The 16,819-nt window shown below is 42.0% G+C and overlaps 2 long non-coding RNA genes across 2 annotated transcripts; one reads left to right on the top strand and one right to left on the bottom strand.

Annotated features, from left to right (window-relative positions):
* The first annotated feature begins 3,171 nt into the window (after nucleotides 1-3,171).
* LOC111249413 (uncharacterized) lies at nucleotides 3,172-11,675 on the top strand. Its single transcript, XR_002672900.2, has 3 exons — nucleotides 3,172-4,265; nucleotides 10,910-11,193; nucleotides 11,543-11,675. It is a non-coding gene; the product is annotated as an uncharacterized LOC111249413 (long non-coding RNA).
* LOC111249412 (uncharacterized) lies at nucleotides 7,693-15,969 on the bottom strand. Its single transcript, XR_002672899.2, has 3 exons — nucleotides 15,780-15,969; nucleotides 11,535-11,959; nucleotides 7,693-8,580 (listed from the first exon to the last, which is right to left on the bottom strand). It is a non-coding gene; the product is annotated as an uncharacterized LOC111249412 (long non-coding RNA).
* Nucleotides 15,970-16,819: the final 850 nt, after the last annotated feature.

Below are 16,819 nucleotides of genomic sequence, written 5' to 3'. Positions count from 1 at the left end.
CAAGAAAAAAACTGGGTTTTGTTTGGTTTGGGAAGTGTAACGCAAACAGTCCATCATAGTTTTTTTCACACTGAATGCTCTGCGCTTTGTATGTAACAGCTACGATAAAGAGGCCTACGGTGACGTATATTGCAGCTTGACGCCTTGGCCCCACCAGTGAGTCTCACCTGGAGAAGTGTCAATGGAAACCACCCAGTGCTTCCTTTAGTGTTTTTCAACCCTAAAGACCTTCCACTGAATGTTTATTCAGACTACTTGAATTACGTATAGAGTTGCTAGGCAAAGTGTCAAAAGGTATCTGTAAATTTGCAAATTCAAATAAATGTGTTACTTAGATCTCATAAAAGTGTTTACAAAATTGAGTCAACGAGATGCTGCAAGAGGATGAAGAATCCGTTTACCGTGTAACTGTTATTCCAATAACAATAGCACAATCATTGAGCCTTTCTAAACGACTTCTTGAATTTGAGAAATGTTTACCTGTTATGTGGTCACATGAGCGAAAGATAGAAAGATTGTAGTTCTAATGACTTTGTATCAATGCTTCTAATAAAATAGGATTTTGTTACTAAGCTGCATAGGGCCAAACAGTCAACTGCCTGTAATATTAATAACAGTATCACCAGAAAACAGACATTGATTTAAAGTTAAAACGCATTAATTATGGAAAACCAATCAAGATCGAAAAATCGTAGAAATAAGCCTTGTTAATGCCAACACAGTTTTGAAGGCCGGTGTGAAAATATCACATTTTAGTAGCACAAACACCTTTCAACGGTACTTGCCTTGCGCTAAAGTTGACCTATTTTTAGGGCGGGCATTGCTCACACTTCAGTGTCCCCCCACAACCCCTTCTGGGCAAAGTTAGTACACAACAGGGCCGCTCAGAAGTGGTAAGAGGTGAGGCCTATGGTGGTAATGACCTTATATGGGACCGTCCATGTTTTTTCCATCTCTTCTATTGGGCGGAAATGTCATCAAACAAACAGGCGCGTGAGGCAGGTTTTAGGTAGTTGTACCGAACTCGGTGAAGCTCGAGCATTTAACCTGGATGGAAGTGCTGCCGCTTTCATGGCCGCAATCACCATCTGCAACAGGAGACTCTGCGAGTAAGAAACTGAGCGGCAGGTCAGATTAGGTCAGAAAAGGTTTGCCGGAATGAGAAAAAAGCGCTTCTTTCCCGCTACGTTTTTCGTTCAGCCTCGTTGGCTCTGATCGTTTATAGTAGCGATAAACTTATAGCAGAAAATTCGGTTGCCATCGCTGACTCTTCGATGCGGAATGTTAACTGAATGAAGCAAAACCTGTACGGAGGGACAGAGCAGTCCAAGGTAGTCTGAACTAGTACCTAATCAAAGCAGTAGCAAAGGACTTAAAACTCCAGACTATGCTTGGCGGAATATCAACATTATTATAGCGCTCCGAAAAAAAGACCGTGAAATAGAATAGTTACTGGGAGTTAGATAAGACAATATTAGATGGATTGATGCAGTAAAGGGTTACACCAAAATCGACTAACGCTTTCCTTTATATCAGATATTGTTATAGACATGCCTGTCTGTAATAACTTGTCGTAACTAACGCTTTCCTTTATATCAGATATTGTTATAGACATGCCTGTCTGTAATAACTTGTCGTAACTATTAACTTCAATGATCTATTAGCGTTTTTCTTATGTTTCGAACGCGATTTACCATAATCATTTCTTAAGCCTCGCTTTTAAGTTGATTTCTTTAAGAGCGAGCCCTTCGGCAAGTTCACGTAATCACGTATTTGTGTTTTAGCAGCATTACACCAAATCGTAGTTGGTGCTAACGAGCAATATCGCTGTTTGCGGTTGCTTCTAAGAATTAAAAATTAGCAATCTACTAAAGGTATTTTGACCTTAAGTTCCCGTATGAAAGAAGAACGGATATAAAACCAAACGTCACTGTTCTTTTTGTAAACTGACCCTCGACTGTCCCTTTTATGGCGACGCTGTAATAGAATACGCTTCAACGAAACGTCCAATCCCACTCTGTCCGTCTTGTCCTGAGAGACCGTAGTCGTGAGCCTGACCCTAGATGAAGTTAATGCTTTCCCTAAACTGTACAAGTAGCGCAACGCGCTCTATTTATCTCTAAATGCTCTGTGACCAAAAAGGCAATGGTGACATCTGAAGGGTGCAATAAGAACAGTAGTTGTGCCGGATCTTTGTCTTACAGCGAGTCAGTGAATCTTAAGGGTGGTCTTGCTGCTTCTCCGGAAGTGAACAGGTACCTTGTAGGGTAAAGCGAGAGGAACTCTAGCGAACAGACTAATCTATTTGTTATAGCCTTTCGGGTCGCTAACAGCCGGAACCCACCGTAACTACTCGGGCTACGTACCGAGCTTCTATAAAGGCAGTGTCGGCATCCCTATCCACTGATTTTGCACCTATAACTAAAGATAACCTAGTTGTTGTCACCCATAGGGGCAAACAACGAAAGTTAATAGAATTGCAACAGCGGCGGTAAAAGTCAATGTAGGTAGGTAACGGCTGCTTGTGCGGCAGATGTAGATAGCGGACATAAGCGAGGTTCTGAATGAAGCCACAGCGTTGTATGGCAGAAGGGTGGTTAATGAAAAGCCCGCGTTTTGTTCGTGTTGTCTTTAATAAATGAAAAAAAGCAACCGATTCAATGAAGGAATTCGATTATATATGATAACGCATGAAACTAAATAAATAGACCATTGAGTAAATCGTCCTTATGTCAGTATTTAACCAGGCCGCATGGCCTTTCTCCGTGGTTAGCTGTGAAAATTTCTGAAATACTCGCATTAAAACAATTTTATTTTAAACTATCGTCAGTGAGTAAAGTAGAAGAATAAGACGTCAGTCTATAACTAAGGAAAGATAAACTTCAGGAAGAACAGGTTTGCACTTGAAGCGGATTTCCTCAAGGGTAGCTTCACTTTTACCAACCGTAAACGCTAGTAGAGTTTATCTCCCTCGCATTTTACCGTGCAAGCTCTTTCAAATCCCTAGATACATGGTTGGGATTTGTTTTTCATAGGATATAGTAAGATTAGAAGCCACTACTTAAACTATGTATCGTCTAGACTATTATCCATACTCCCGGAGAACATCTGCTTCTGTGAATGATGATGCATTCCTCTTTAGTCTCTACATACATGCTATAATTTCATAAGTTCAGTCCGGAGTCTGCGAAAGCCATCGTCAGACCATTTAGCATACCCCGGCTAAGCCCAATATTCCAAACAAAGGAACAGTTATTTGTTGAGGGGTCGCTATTGTATTGAAAAGGCCCTTTCACAACTGACAGGTTTCCCCTCACGCTCTCTATTTAAGGCTGGGCAACACGATAGCGAGGTTTCGACGGTTTAAACCAAGTAGATACATATGCACTAGTCGCCGTATACCACAAGCACGTATCCTCTCCCGACTAGTATTACTAGCACTATGGTCAAACAGCAGGTCTTGGCTTGCTAACTAGTTAGCGTCTTTTCAAAATTCACATAATGCTACCCTGTGGACGACAGTGCTGACAATCTGAATTAGGGTCTGTTAATACAATGGCTACAATGCGCACGTCGTATATGGTATATTCATGCCTGCGACGACCGACAATAGTCGGCAATGGTAACTCACAAAAGGTGATGTCAGTCAGCCGCTGCCAATGATCATTGTCGTAATCGCAAACCAATCTGCGGCCAGGGTGGGGTAAAATGCGTTCGCGGCATAAAACTTATTCGAAGCTGTGCTTAAAGCTGAAGAGAAAACGTGCAAAAAAAACATAGAAAGAGAAAAATAATTTCACTCAAAGACGTGTCTCTTGCTAGTGAACGTATTTTTAGGTTAGGCATGCCCGAAAGGACTGAGAGAGAGACGTTGACGTTACCCATTTGGGAGGATTTGATGGGGCTTATAGACGTATTTAAGTACTGTTTAATCATGTACGTATCATGTGATGTTACGCTGGCGGTACTATACAAGAATATGCTTACCTAGTCGAAGAAGGTGGTTAATATAAAAATAATAGTAGTTTTAACTTAAACATGATTCACTCTGTAAAATTAAAAACAACGAATTTTAAGTACCTATTTGCTATAGAGTGCTTTTTGACGCAACAACATATGAGCTGTTTCAGGGTCATTTGGTGCAATAATAAGTGACAGCAATCTGACGAATCTGTCCCACTTCAACCTCTATACTTCTAACACTTCCAAGTATACTTCAAACTTTAGGTTCGCGCCATAAAATCGACTTTGGCAAAAATCGGTTGGTACGTAAAAGCATTCCATTGACCTTATTTGAGCACAATCTCGCAAAAAAAGCTTAAAAGTAGGGGTAATATAGGCTCATATGTTTTCCAACGTTTTCCACTATAAATGTATATGAAAGCTGATAGTATATAATAACTAATAAGGGAAGGCACCTGGCCTTTCGCTCCAGTATCAATGTCGCTCCAAGGGTATCAATAGTGGTAATATCAGAAGTCCCTTATATATATAATTTTCCTAAGCCATCAGTTCCAGAATCTCCTAAATTTCTAATAAAGTAGTTAGCCAGAAAAACGTTGCCTCGCCGTAATGAAGTTCTTCATCCTTAAGCTTGCACCTCAAACCGTACAGCATTTTTGTTAACTGTACAGACGGCAAATGCTGCCTTACACTATTTCTGTAACAACTACCCTGCTCCTCTCGCCCATCAAAAGCGGTCGTGGGGCAGGATATACATTGCTAATATCCATTCCCACTGGTTTGTTTCCCTTCTTATGCATAGTAGATAGTCAATCTTTTTTACGCCCCTCTAAAAGGATGCCCGCCAGAAGAACTACATCGGATCGGTGCGTGAGGAATGTCAGAGTATCATGAACATGCGGGATGCTTGTCACTGCATGTGGCGTCTGAACGCCTCATCTTTCTCCTACTTTTCTTCTTCCACGCTTCGTATAAGCGAAGTTATGGCCAAGACCGGCTGGGCCGGGGCGGACTGGGCTGGTCAAGAACTTCCAGCTCAGGCTTTGCATGTCTGTCAGAACGATACGCGTGTATCGCGAGAGCGTCGACATCTTTTTATTTCCGTTTCCGTCCTCTCTCGATCGTCTGCTGCTGCAGTATGTCCCCCTCGTTATCGGCATTACTTGCGTTGCTCTGACCGAATGAGCAGAGCGTAGTGCAGTGCTCCGCGCTCCTATTCCTGTCTCTCTTTGGATGCTTAGGAAAAGTGTGTCGCGATAGACTGTCTGGTTTTTTCGCTGTGTAACCTCCATGTCGTCGTTGAGTGTCGTGATAAAATTCTCTCCCGTCGGGCTCACATCGGGGTGGACCATCGGCGAGCCGAAGCCGCAATCTCCCTTACAGCCGGTACTGTCTTCCGCTACGGTGATGGCTGCAGGCGGCAACGTCGGCTGCTGTTCACGCAGCGGGTAATTTATCCCCGGCATGTTCCTTTCGGCGAATGAAGAGCAAAGGCTTTCGTGGGCAGACGTAACAGAAGCAGGACCTAGAAAGAAGGGCGCGCTGTATTGAGGACTGAGGTGGAACAGGATTGGAGCCGCGCTTCATACTGAGCGCTGAGCTCTAGTTGGTCGGAAAACTAGAAAAGCGGGAAGTTTGAAAAAGCGACGGATTGAGAAAAGAAGCAGAAATTGAGGAAGAAGTGGAGTACATTCTCCGTGAAGCTGGGAGAGTAAAAGGCCGCAAAAAAGGGCAAAAAACTCGCACTCTGGAAAACTGCGTAGATTATGAGGATAAAAGTAGAAACTCTAAAGGTCATTTCGCAAAAAAGAAGCAGGGAGTTCAAAGTTCGGAAAAAACGTCGCCATCGTTGTCGTTGGAGTCTGTATGGTACTAGCGGAACTTTTCCGTGTAGAGGAATGGCTCCTGCTGTATGACTATCTGTTGAGAGCAGTCGGTCGTCGCACAATGGTTCAAGTGCCTAAAGCAGGCATTCGAATCAGTCAACGAGCGTTGCCCTGTATGAACACTATTGGCCCTGCTATGAACACTTACTTCCAGACAAAGGAAAAGCTCGGTGAAAAATTAAGATCTTTTTTGAGCCAGATTCCCTCAGTAGGAGATTTTCTGCTAGCTGACAATCGCTAGGGGCTCAATTTAGCGAGTGGTTTAGCATGTCCTACTTGTGAGTGTGTTGGTCGTCCTTTTGTAAATTGTTTTTTTGTTTTCCATTATAACTAGCTTGCGCCGTATCTCACGACGATAGGTGCCACAGAAATTGGCCCCGATACAAACGGAAGCTACTGCTCGTAGCGCCGCCTTAAGTCGCTTTATTTTTCATCGCTTTTTTAGTCTTGTGTCACACAGAATCATTTCCACACAACAGGCGACGGCCTGAATGATCTCTGAAGCTAAGCCCTAGTATATCTGAAGGTAAGGGGTTCAAGATTTATATTTTTTGTGTGGATGTTTTAAACAACGTATTGGAATAAGACGGGTAACTGTGCATACTGTTTAGGAGAAAGTGTCAAGGTGATATAAAACCGATTCTTAATGTTACCCGTTAAGCGATTAAAGCAAACCCGCGAATCTACACACATTCGTTCATACTGCTACCCAATGATCTTTTGTTCCAGTAAATTTTGCCCCTTATCACCGTCACACTCACCATCACCGTCATGTACTACATCTTTCGCTCTTTCTGCAACACAAGACCATTAAATGAGACGACGAATCCCGCAAGAGGGACCTTGGTAAGACAGTTCGGATTTTTTTTCCCAATATCTTGGTTCCGCTCGTCCGAGCATATCGTATGATAGCTAGACGTGCTACAGCGGTCCGTCGATCTCAGCCAGGCAGTATGTGTATCCTTCGCTCACCTGAGGATAACGATGGCCGGTGAAAAAAAATGCAACCAAGATTTTGCCTAGTAAAGGCGTAAATATTTAACAGCGCTTATTTCTTGGTCTAGCGCTGTTATGTCCTCTGTCGCTAAGCTGAGGCCGCTAGAAGCGTCAATCTTATACCCGACGGACGTCAGTAGGACGGGCTGGCGTAGGATTAAGGCTAGGAATGACCAAAGAAGAAAGACTGTTGCCTGAAGAAAGACTAAGAAAAGCTTATAAGAGAAACAGCTAAAAGAGTAGCTGTTGATAGAGGATGTTGAGTGGTAAAAATTTTGGCCAAATGCTTATTTTTCACGAACTAGTCCTATATGTTTTCGGCCTGTGATCAATTAGTTAAAGCAGCAAATATTGAATATAACGGGTTTAATCAGGGTTATTTCTGGGTTTTATCTACTCGACCCACTTACACAAAAAAGCTTTCAACCGTTTAACAGTTAGCTAAATTGTAAAATAACTGCTAAGGAATTACGTATTCTCTTGGTCGTCATAAAAACTTTGTAAACACCTATTGAAACCACAAACAAATTGTTGACCTTTGAACTGCAACTAAATGTTAAATCGCCACGACATACCATGGGCGTAATGCCTGAATAACTTTGTTGTTGTTCTGTATAGTAACACGCGCGCTATAGGTGAGATATTTGTTATTTTTACATCTGAAAAAAAGTCATCTATTTCTCATTATGTTTAGCTCATAACCCGTATTCTACGTATACTCAGTCCATGCTTTCTTTATTGCCCTTCAGGTACATGGTCTGCTACGATGAACAAAAACCTTTTATCATACAGCTATTGTTATGTTTACCGTCTGATTAATCCTAACCACCAAAAAGTGCGTCCTGGTTTGAAATCCGAATGAAACCTACTTCTAGCTTGAATACTGTCATTGCTGCGTGTTAACCGAATAAATCGGCAGGCACCGCCTGTCATAGTAAGTGAATTCTGCACCCTATGCAATCCTACGGCCCCTCTAAAAGAAATTTGAATATCTAGGTGTACGGCGGGGCAAATCCCAACTGTGATTCTCATCTGTTGTTACGCCGTACGAATTTGCGTCGCTTTTATTGTAGTTGTAGCGATGGCGGCTATTATCGTTACAGGCCTAAACGGTGTCCTAGTCGCTGATTCGTTGGTCCAACAGCAGAAACAATACTGGCTTTAATAGTAACTGGTAGAAAACATTAGCCTCTTCCCTAATTCAGTTCCATTACCACCGCCGCTACCAGTAAGCGATTTGCTGCCGGCTTCAGCAGGAAACAGAATTGTGCCGGCATAAATTCAGCGTGTCAAACACATTCAGGGTAGTTCCAGCTGAGCGGCAGACTCGTCCTAACATAAAAATCATCCTCTTTTACCAGTCCCAGATAGCCATACTCCAGCGAATGTGACATCCGTGGCCATTGCGGCCCACTTTGACTTCGCTGTACCTAAGCCGACGATGTAGATGCACAGTTATCGAAACGTTCTAGCGCCACTGTTGTACATTGGCATCCGCCAGCGACTTTTAGCGTTGAGAATTTTGCTCGTTTCTACCTTTTCCATCGCAGCAAAAGTCATCGATGTTGCCGGCGCGACAAAGTCGGCAACCCAGACATCCCATACAGTCCCTTGTCACGCTTCGGGATTTCTCATATATATGCTAAGCAGTGAAGTTAACCTTGTGACGCCCTGGATCCCTGTTCTCTGCGCAGACTCTAAGATCCGACTGAGCTATGGCAGGTTAGGTCATAACCTGTGGTAAGAGAATGCAGGTAGAATATCTGAATAAAATTATACGAAAAAATAGCGGCGCTTAGATGGGTGCATGAGTGTTAGAGAGTAGCATGAGTGACCAGTAGACCAGGCGTCGTCAGGCAAAACGTAAGGACGCTTGCTTTTGTTCGAATTGTTGCTGTGCGAATGAACGCTTTTAAGCGAAACTGTGAAGGCCTTGCAGGACATTACTGAGCTACCTTAGATTTGAATTTGTTTATGCTAAATATGCATAAGGGATCATGTAGAGCTAACAGTAGTATCAAATATATAGTTTATTGGCTAAATTATTTCATTTTATTCCATTAACGACGACCAAGGTTTCATAGGTGTCAGTTCCCAATTAAAGCTGCCTGTCGTATTCACAGACACTTGCTAACGACGTTAAAAATTGTGTATTAACAGTAGTTTACCAGAAAAACATCACTGGTAATAGATAGAAAAAATCGAGAAAACTCATTTTATTGACGTTTCTACCACTTGAGAAGTAAAAAAATAAATCAATAAATGCATCCTTCCCCTAATTATCAATGTTGACAGAATAGTAATTTTAACGAAATAAATTTGCTGATTATTCAACAATGTAGAGTTTGATAAGCCCCTACCGTCTGCTAGCTACGACTAGTTGTGGCAACGTTACGGAAAACTTCATAAAAAGAAAATGGTAGTTAGCGAAGTTGTATTCAGACCTGCACTAGGATCCACACAGAAGAAGAGAGCTAGAAGAGAATTACGTGGTTATTAATTATCATTGCCATAATGATGAGCGTATTTCGGGCGTATCGGCAGTTTCCATCTTTCCTATAACATCGTATATTTTATTTGGAGGAAAATTATCCGCAGTAGCTGAATACTTAGACGTTATAGCTCAAGCGACAAATCATATCAATACGTTTCATAGAATTTTAATATGAAAAGGATGCAAATTTCAATTCATAAATATATATACATTATATTGGCACTCTTGCCATAATCAATGCATTTTTGGGAAATAAATTTCTACACAGTTAATCACTGCTTAGTATGTTAATTCTATTTACTACTCGACTGAAGGACCCACAGTGCTTCAAGCACAAAGACAGGCCTACGGCCATTGTGTAAGGCTTGATATCGAAGGCTTGACTTGAGATCGAAACGTGTTATTTCGACAACAATCTCGCCAACAAAAGCTTCTACATAATAACTCTCAGCTAGCTAATTGCGTCTGCAATAAAGCTTTGTGCAATAGACACGCACACTCGTTGGTTTTTGAAGCGTATCCCAGTCATGTTATTGGCTAAAAAGCTCAGATGTCTCGGTAATTTTCACAAAACCACACTCACGATTCATTCTCTTCTAAGCAGAATAGGTCCATGAGTACGGATCTAACAGAGACAAGCGGGACACAATATTTTTTCTTATTTAAGAAAAAAAAATGTCTTAACTGAACTATTCAGCCACTATTTCGTAGAACGAATGAAACAGTGGTGCCTTATAGTATGACTATTACAATCACAGACTCTGCTGAGTGAGGCCTTTCGAGATAAAGCTTGACTAGCTCTAGTAGAAGGGATGATTTTTAAGCGCTTTGCATCGGGAATATGGCGGCACAATGAGTAATAGAGTAAGTAATTTGCTGTTGAAACAAATCATGTCCCGACAGTGGATTATGGCATAACTTAATAGACCGGAAGACCTATTTGGTGTTAACTTTTTCAGTTAAAAAAAGAAAGCGCTGTACATCAGCTCTCGGGGCATACATTTCCAGTTTTCAAGGAAAGTTTCCTTATTTAGTCTTATTTCTCGTATGGTGTATATCGCTGGCAGGGCTTGAACCGGCGATCCTCATCTCAAGGCAACCTACAAAGGGCCTCTTGATAAGACAAGAAAATAACGAAGGCCACCTTCGAAATTATTTGACCCCTAGACTTTCCCTTAATCTTACAGCATACATGTAGCGCTACTAGGTCTTTACTGAAAACGCTCTATCCGACTCTCTAGTCGATTTTTACTGAACAACAAAAATTTTCTCTACAGAACTTGGGAAGTGATCGTTATATCATGCTTCAGCAAAGGATCATTACCAGAGCTCTGTATGTAAAAATTAGAAACAGGCTAATATTGGAGAATCACAAATCGCATTAGGTTCTTCCCGTCTGTCCTTCCTTGCGCAAGCTCTCACGATGTAATTACACTCTCTACGAGTAGAATATCCGTACAAGTAGTAACAAGACAGAACGCAATCGAAAAAGGTGACTTGGGGCAGTACATAGCCAATTTCGGATTACGTCTTAAAACTAACTTATTCCCCTTCGTTCTATATCTATCAGGGCTAACCTTACGACCGCTGGGGAGGAGAACAGGACGTAGTTGCTTAATCTGTGTGAGAAACATCGGCAGAAGGAGTTGAGCTCTGTCAATTCCCGCCGGTCTCATTACGTTATTACACAGTTAATTACATCAACATTGCCAAATTGGAATTGTTAGAAGGAATCTTCGGTGGATTGTTAACCGACGGAATCCAACAAGTTCCAGCTGACAGTAGACTCCAGCGCTAAAGATAGCGGAATAGTTTACGCAACCTATTACTCGAGAACCTGCGAACATTTGCGAAGTAAGCTTCTATTAATCTTTTAATAATTCGAGATTTCACAATGTGCCAAAGCTGCCTGTGCTACTAGTTATATATATATATATATATAATTGTACGAACACCTACGGTAACACTAAGCCATGAGTGAAATAGCGGCTTTTGTGGGTTACGAATTATTAATTTAATTAGCTGAGACAAGTTGTGAGCTATCTAATAAGAGATTGACGTTCTTGACTATTAGTTACTTTGTGGCTAGTACAGGAGTTCGGTGTTTTTGGTACTTGCAAATTACAGAATATTCGATTATTCAACTTAGCTTCCTATATTTCCCTATCTATATTAATACCTGTTTGGTTTCTCACCTTTCCAGCTTAAAGGTTCGACATTCTCAAATAGCAGCTTATAGGGGTTCGCTTTGAAAGGGCGCACGGCCCCTTTTTGTTCGTCATAGGAGATGGCGCAATGATGCATTGTCTCAGTATTGAGTTATCTTGGAACGACGGTTTGTTTGGCTTTCGCTTTAGCTCATCCCAGAATTTACCTGCCTTTTTGGTACGACCGACAGAAGAACTCAGCGGAGGTTTGCTCCTGAAAAAGAATTACGGAAGAGATGACGCTGCCTAGTACGCTCCCCCAGGGGACCAAATGACAACACACGTGGATAACGTTTTAAACTCTTTGCGTCCTGTTGGGTCAAAACGCTCTGTAGTTGAACGTTCCTACGGAAAAGCATTGGCGTCCTCTAATGCCCGAGAAACCGATGAGGACTCTGGACTGCTCCAGGCAACTGTTTGTCAACAACAACAACAAACGCTGAGCTTTGTTAGACCTCTAAAACAGATAGGTCCTAAATTTTTTTTCCGAGTACATTATTGCTAGCGAAATGCGCTATATACTTTGTATTATATGGCAGAAAGCACTGTCCAGATTATACTCAGTTAGCTATTGTAGAAATGTTGTAGTATGAAAAGTCGCGGCAGGACAGCTAGGCCAACAACCGCAATTTTTTTCTTTATTGTATCATTTCACTAGGACACGATGCAACAGCATCTTCTAGGTCATTTCTTTTGGGAATAGCATTACTTTAGTAGTAGTTTTAGGAAAACATGGAAAAAGCGATTGAAACCATTTACCTCAATGGCTAAAATGTCTAGAAGATGGTCCATTGCAATTAATAACTAACAGCGAGAGACTTCTATACACGTATTATCTGTTTGTCTCGTTAAACATCCATTATACGCACGCGTCCCACTTTAATATCACAAGCAGTAGTAACTCATCACTAAACATCAATACAAGCAAGGTTTTTTGACTAAAAACTACTATTATCGTCGTATCATAGGGCTCCAAAAAACATACCATTTAACGCGTCGCGTGCTAATGAATGAATCCACGGTGATCCGTTTTGTATGTCAACTAATACCTACCTCTACATACTAGTAGGATAGGTTACTTTACTGTGTAACGTTTGCCTACGGATCTAAACTAGCTGATCACTTGACTTTTTAAAGAAACATCAGTTTCTCCTATTCGATCGCTCCCTCCACATCCGTCAATTATTCGTTGCAACCTTTACCTCTTATTTCACTTCGTCCACCTCTAAATTGATGTACAACTACTCTGTCCATTTAGAAACTATTAATTGATTCTGGCTTCGCCATCGCCCGTCTATGCTTCCTGTTTTGCCACCCTCCGGCTGCCATTGATCCTGCAACATCCGACCCAGCTGTGGGTGCAATCACGCGATTCACCTGTCACCGACCTAAAAGGTTATGGATTGACAGACTTTGCTTTTTGCGTCCCTCGCCTTTTCACGGCACCAACAGTTGAGTCGGATCTCTTACTGCTGTATGGTCTCCGTTTCAGCGTACCCAAACATAAGTGCTACCATCCTAGCCTTTAGTCGTCAGTATAATCTACACGACCATTGGTATCACCGCTAGAGGAATACTACCTAACTTTTTCGTCCGCCGAGGAGCACCGGTCAACACGGGTTGTTATTACTTTCGGCGGGTAGCCCGCCGATTCGTTGTTTGGAACTGACTTCACTCCACCTCAGCTAGCCTACAGCTAGACATAAATAAATTAGATATTGTACAGGTGGATATACAGCCAGGTATTGTAGATGAACTCGCGTTTTGGAGGTGGATATCTATATTTAGGAAGACGGCTGAGGTAGCTTGTCTTCGGAAGAAGCGGCGTGAGTGGTTGTGGTCGCCTCCGATCGTTGAAGAGGCGAAAGTGGCAGGTCACGCGAGAGCGACTAGGACGAATCGACGAACGGAAACCCACGAAATGGCTGGCTTCCGAAGCAGCAGAAAAACAGAAGATAAACGGAAGTCTCTGAAGAAGCAGGGTGTGTGTGGGGTTTTCAAGTGACGCCCATTTTGGCCATCTCCGGCTGTCAAACTACTAGCCCATAGCGACCACAAGTTCTAACGGTACTCTGAAGCAGCACTCCTGCGAGGCAACACCTTTCTCAGACAAGTCTGCTCTGGACTCACCGAATTCGGTCGACGAGAAATGGAGGAGAACGTAGTACGCTGACCACCACTGATCTTTCTTTAGGGTGTGGGTGGCAGCGGCCCTTTGAAAGGTGTAGTGGAGCGCAGCAGCGAATATGTTTGCTAGGGGGCAAGTAATCAATCATTGCAAGAAGAACAGATAGGGCAAAGAGAGACATCCTGAGTAGCAAAGGGGGAGGGGGGAGGTCCAAATGTCGGGGCCAGGTTGAACCATCAGGAAATTCATTTTGTGTGTAGCAGCGGCTTCGACTAGGTGCAATATGGATGAGCGAGGACACGGGCTGTATTTATGGCATAGCCAAGTGGAATGAGTGCCTCTATGAAAAGCCAAAGACATGGGGGTACATGAAGCACCCACGTGCAGTTAAGAAGAAAGCCGATCCAGAAGCTTTGAGCACTCATATTAGATTTGCAATCTGTGGCAGAATCATTTGTATAAATTTCACGAAACACTAAAATAAATGTTTCGAGTTTCACATGCGCCGTTGACCTTAAGTATTGCATATCATTACTACCATCACCGCTCTGTTTAGAGATAACTGATTATTTTTTTGCTCGTCTTTTCGCTTTATGCTAAATCCACGCATTTTGTCTGTGCTTGATTCAAAAACAGGCTTCGGAAATGCTATGTCTCTGTTAGTAGAACGCAGTGAAGGCTTTTCTCTTAAGAGTACGAGCGAAAGTTGTCAGAATCGACGGATGTAAGTTTGGCACCAATAGATTTGGCTTCTTCTGTCGTCAACCGTCCTCTCGTATTAAATTTGAACGTTAGTTCTCATATCGTACATGCAAAGTGTGCCTGGGTGGAACGCCCACAGTTGTATAATTAACGAGAATGCGTGTTTAAAAAAGAGCACATAATACAAAATCATTATTTCAGAGGGCGCGCAGTTAGTTAAGAAAAGCAGGCACTCCTCTTAGCAATTTTTACGAGGCGTATTCTAACTTTTGCGTTTGCGGGTTAACAATAACTTCCAGTCTGTATAGAGTTTACTACCCCAAATTTTTCAACTATTTTATTAGAATTTTATTTCAAGATTTTATCCATAGGCTCTCATAGCGCTTTTCACCGTCCAGCGACCTTTAAGTTAGATGTTCGCATCTTTTCTCAGTGCTCTTTTTCAGACCTCTGTGAACATTAGTCAAGTATGTTCTACCTGAGTAAGATCTCATGTGGCGTGAGTCAACGTTGAAGCTACGACCTGGTCACGCCTTCTTTAGAGACGCAGTGTTAAATTTAATCATTAATTGAATAACAGCATTATGCCCATGAAATCAAATCATTCCGCCACTCCCTCGTAGTACACCGTATATTTGAATGAGCAGCGTCGTTATGGCTAAGCTAGCTCTTCGCGTGCGGCCTATCAAACAAGGTAGTTTCTTGAATTCCTCCAATCGTGACGCAACTGCTGTAGCGTCGTCTGCCATTTGTTTGTCTCACTGTTTGTTAAGAACTCGTGGCGCACATACATTTCGTTATCTATTGGCGAAATTACTTAATTATTGGTTAAATTAATCTAATACAATTAAATTACTTAATTAAAAAATGGAAAAAAAACAACAGTCGGAATTGGCACAGCACAACTACGGCACTTTGACGCACCGTGAAAATCGAGGTGTTTCAACCCACTGGGCATGAATACTGCAGTGCAATGTACACCCAGTAGTTGATCCACGGTCGCGTTTGGTATCGCGCTTAATATCCTCTTCAAAATAGTCTAAAGGGTTTCTATGCTGGTAGCAGTTAACTGACGCTTTGTCCAGTGTGGCCCGATTGTCTAGTATCTTTTAATTATAAAAAAAATAATGAACTACTTTTTTCTCAACTATCAGCCATTTCTACACGGCCAGGCGACACGCACATATTAAGTAAGAAACACCTTGTCACGTCATGCATGGTGAACTATCACCCAACCCTACACGGTGCAAACGTGTGTCATACAGCCAAAGCAAGTAAGAATTAGCGTGGTTATGAACTCAGTGACTAGTTCTAAACCAATGATTTAAACAAACTACCAGATGTCTTTGTTCCACTTGATATTTCTATTTTTTTTCTTTTTGCAAAAAAGCACGAGTCGTTACCTTGGAAGCATCCGTTTTGTTCTATCGCGAAGTGTTCCAGTGTTCTAGGGACGCACACACAAACGTGGGCTACTATCGAATGAGGTCGATGTAATTATATGTAGGGTTTCGCGGCAAAGCTTTCGGTATTGTCTCCGGCAGTGCAGTGTACAGCAGGTGGATAGGCAGACGGAAAGACAAACAACGAAGCCTCGAAAATAGGCGACTACTGCCAAAAAAAGTCAACTCTTTCAACTTAAATATTTTTTACGGGGGTGCGCAGAAACTTTTTTACCGCGCCCTCCGTTTAAGTAAAAAAGCTTACGCAGGAAAGGTGTTGTTTCATAATCTAGTTCTAGTCAAACTCCTAACCATCGAGTTATTTGTTTTTTTCTCACAAATTAGGATATCAAAAGCCGTTTAGCTTGCGGGTATAAAAAGGACAACAAAGTCTTGCACCACGAAACGTAAAAATGATGTTTTCTGTAGTTCTCACCACGCTCACGGCTGACTCTGCATCAAGTTCGAATAGGGAAGACCCATGCATATTCCAACACAGATGCCCTGGCGGCAACTCCTTTACATTTTCTTCCTTTCTGCTCCCTTCCTTCGCCAACAGATACGAATAGAGATCATCCTCCTGAACAGGAGGATGGAAAGAAGACTGCTAAGATTTAAGGGTGGATCGCTGTGTCAGCACAAACTTTCAGGCTGCTAAGGTCGCTTCAGATGCGTTCAGTTTAACATTTCCTATTACGGGAATCGCATGTTCTGTGGAGTAACTGCGCGTAATTAAACGACAGCCTTCTCATATGTTTCAAGAAAGAGATGGTCTATGGACAAGTAATGAAAAAGGGGTTGTTTTTGAAAAATATAATCGGTGGTCTGTGCTGTTAAGTCGATTAAGTGTAGTTAAATTGTATAGGCGATGATACCCACCACAGAGCATACTAGTTTTAATGTCTCATTGGAATATATTTCTCGTGAAGTCTTCGCGCTTTTCGGCCAATAACTTTTAAAGATATTATTCACTATACTTAAAAGAAAGTAGATTATATATA

Source organism: Varroa destructor, unplaced genomic scaffold (assembly GCF_002443255.2).
Source record: "Varroa destructor unplaced genomic scaffold, Vdes_3.0 BEIS01000004.1, whole genome shotgun sequence".
Taxonomy (NCBI): domain Eukaryota; kingdom Metazoa; phylum Arthropoda; class Arachnida; order Mesostigmata; family Varroidae; genus Varroa; species Varroa destructor.
This window is presented reverse-complemented; position numbering and strand designations above follow the sequence as displayed.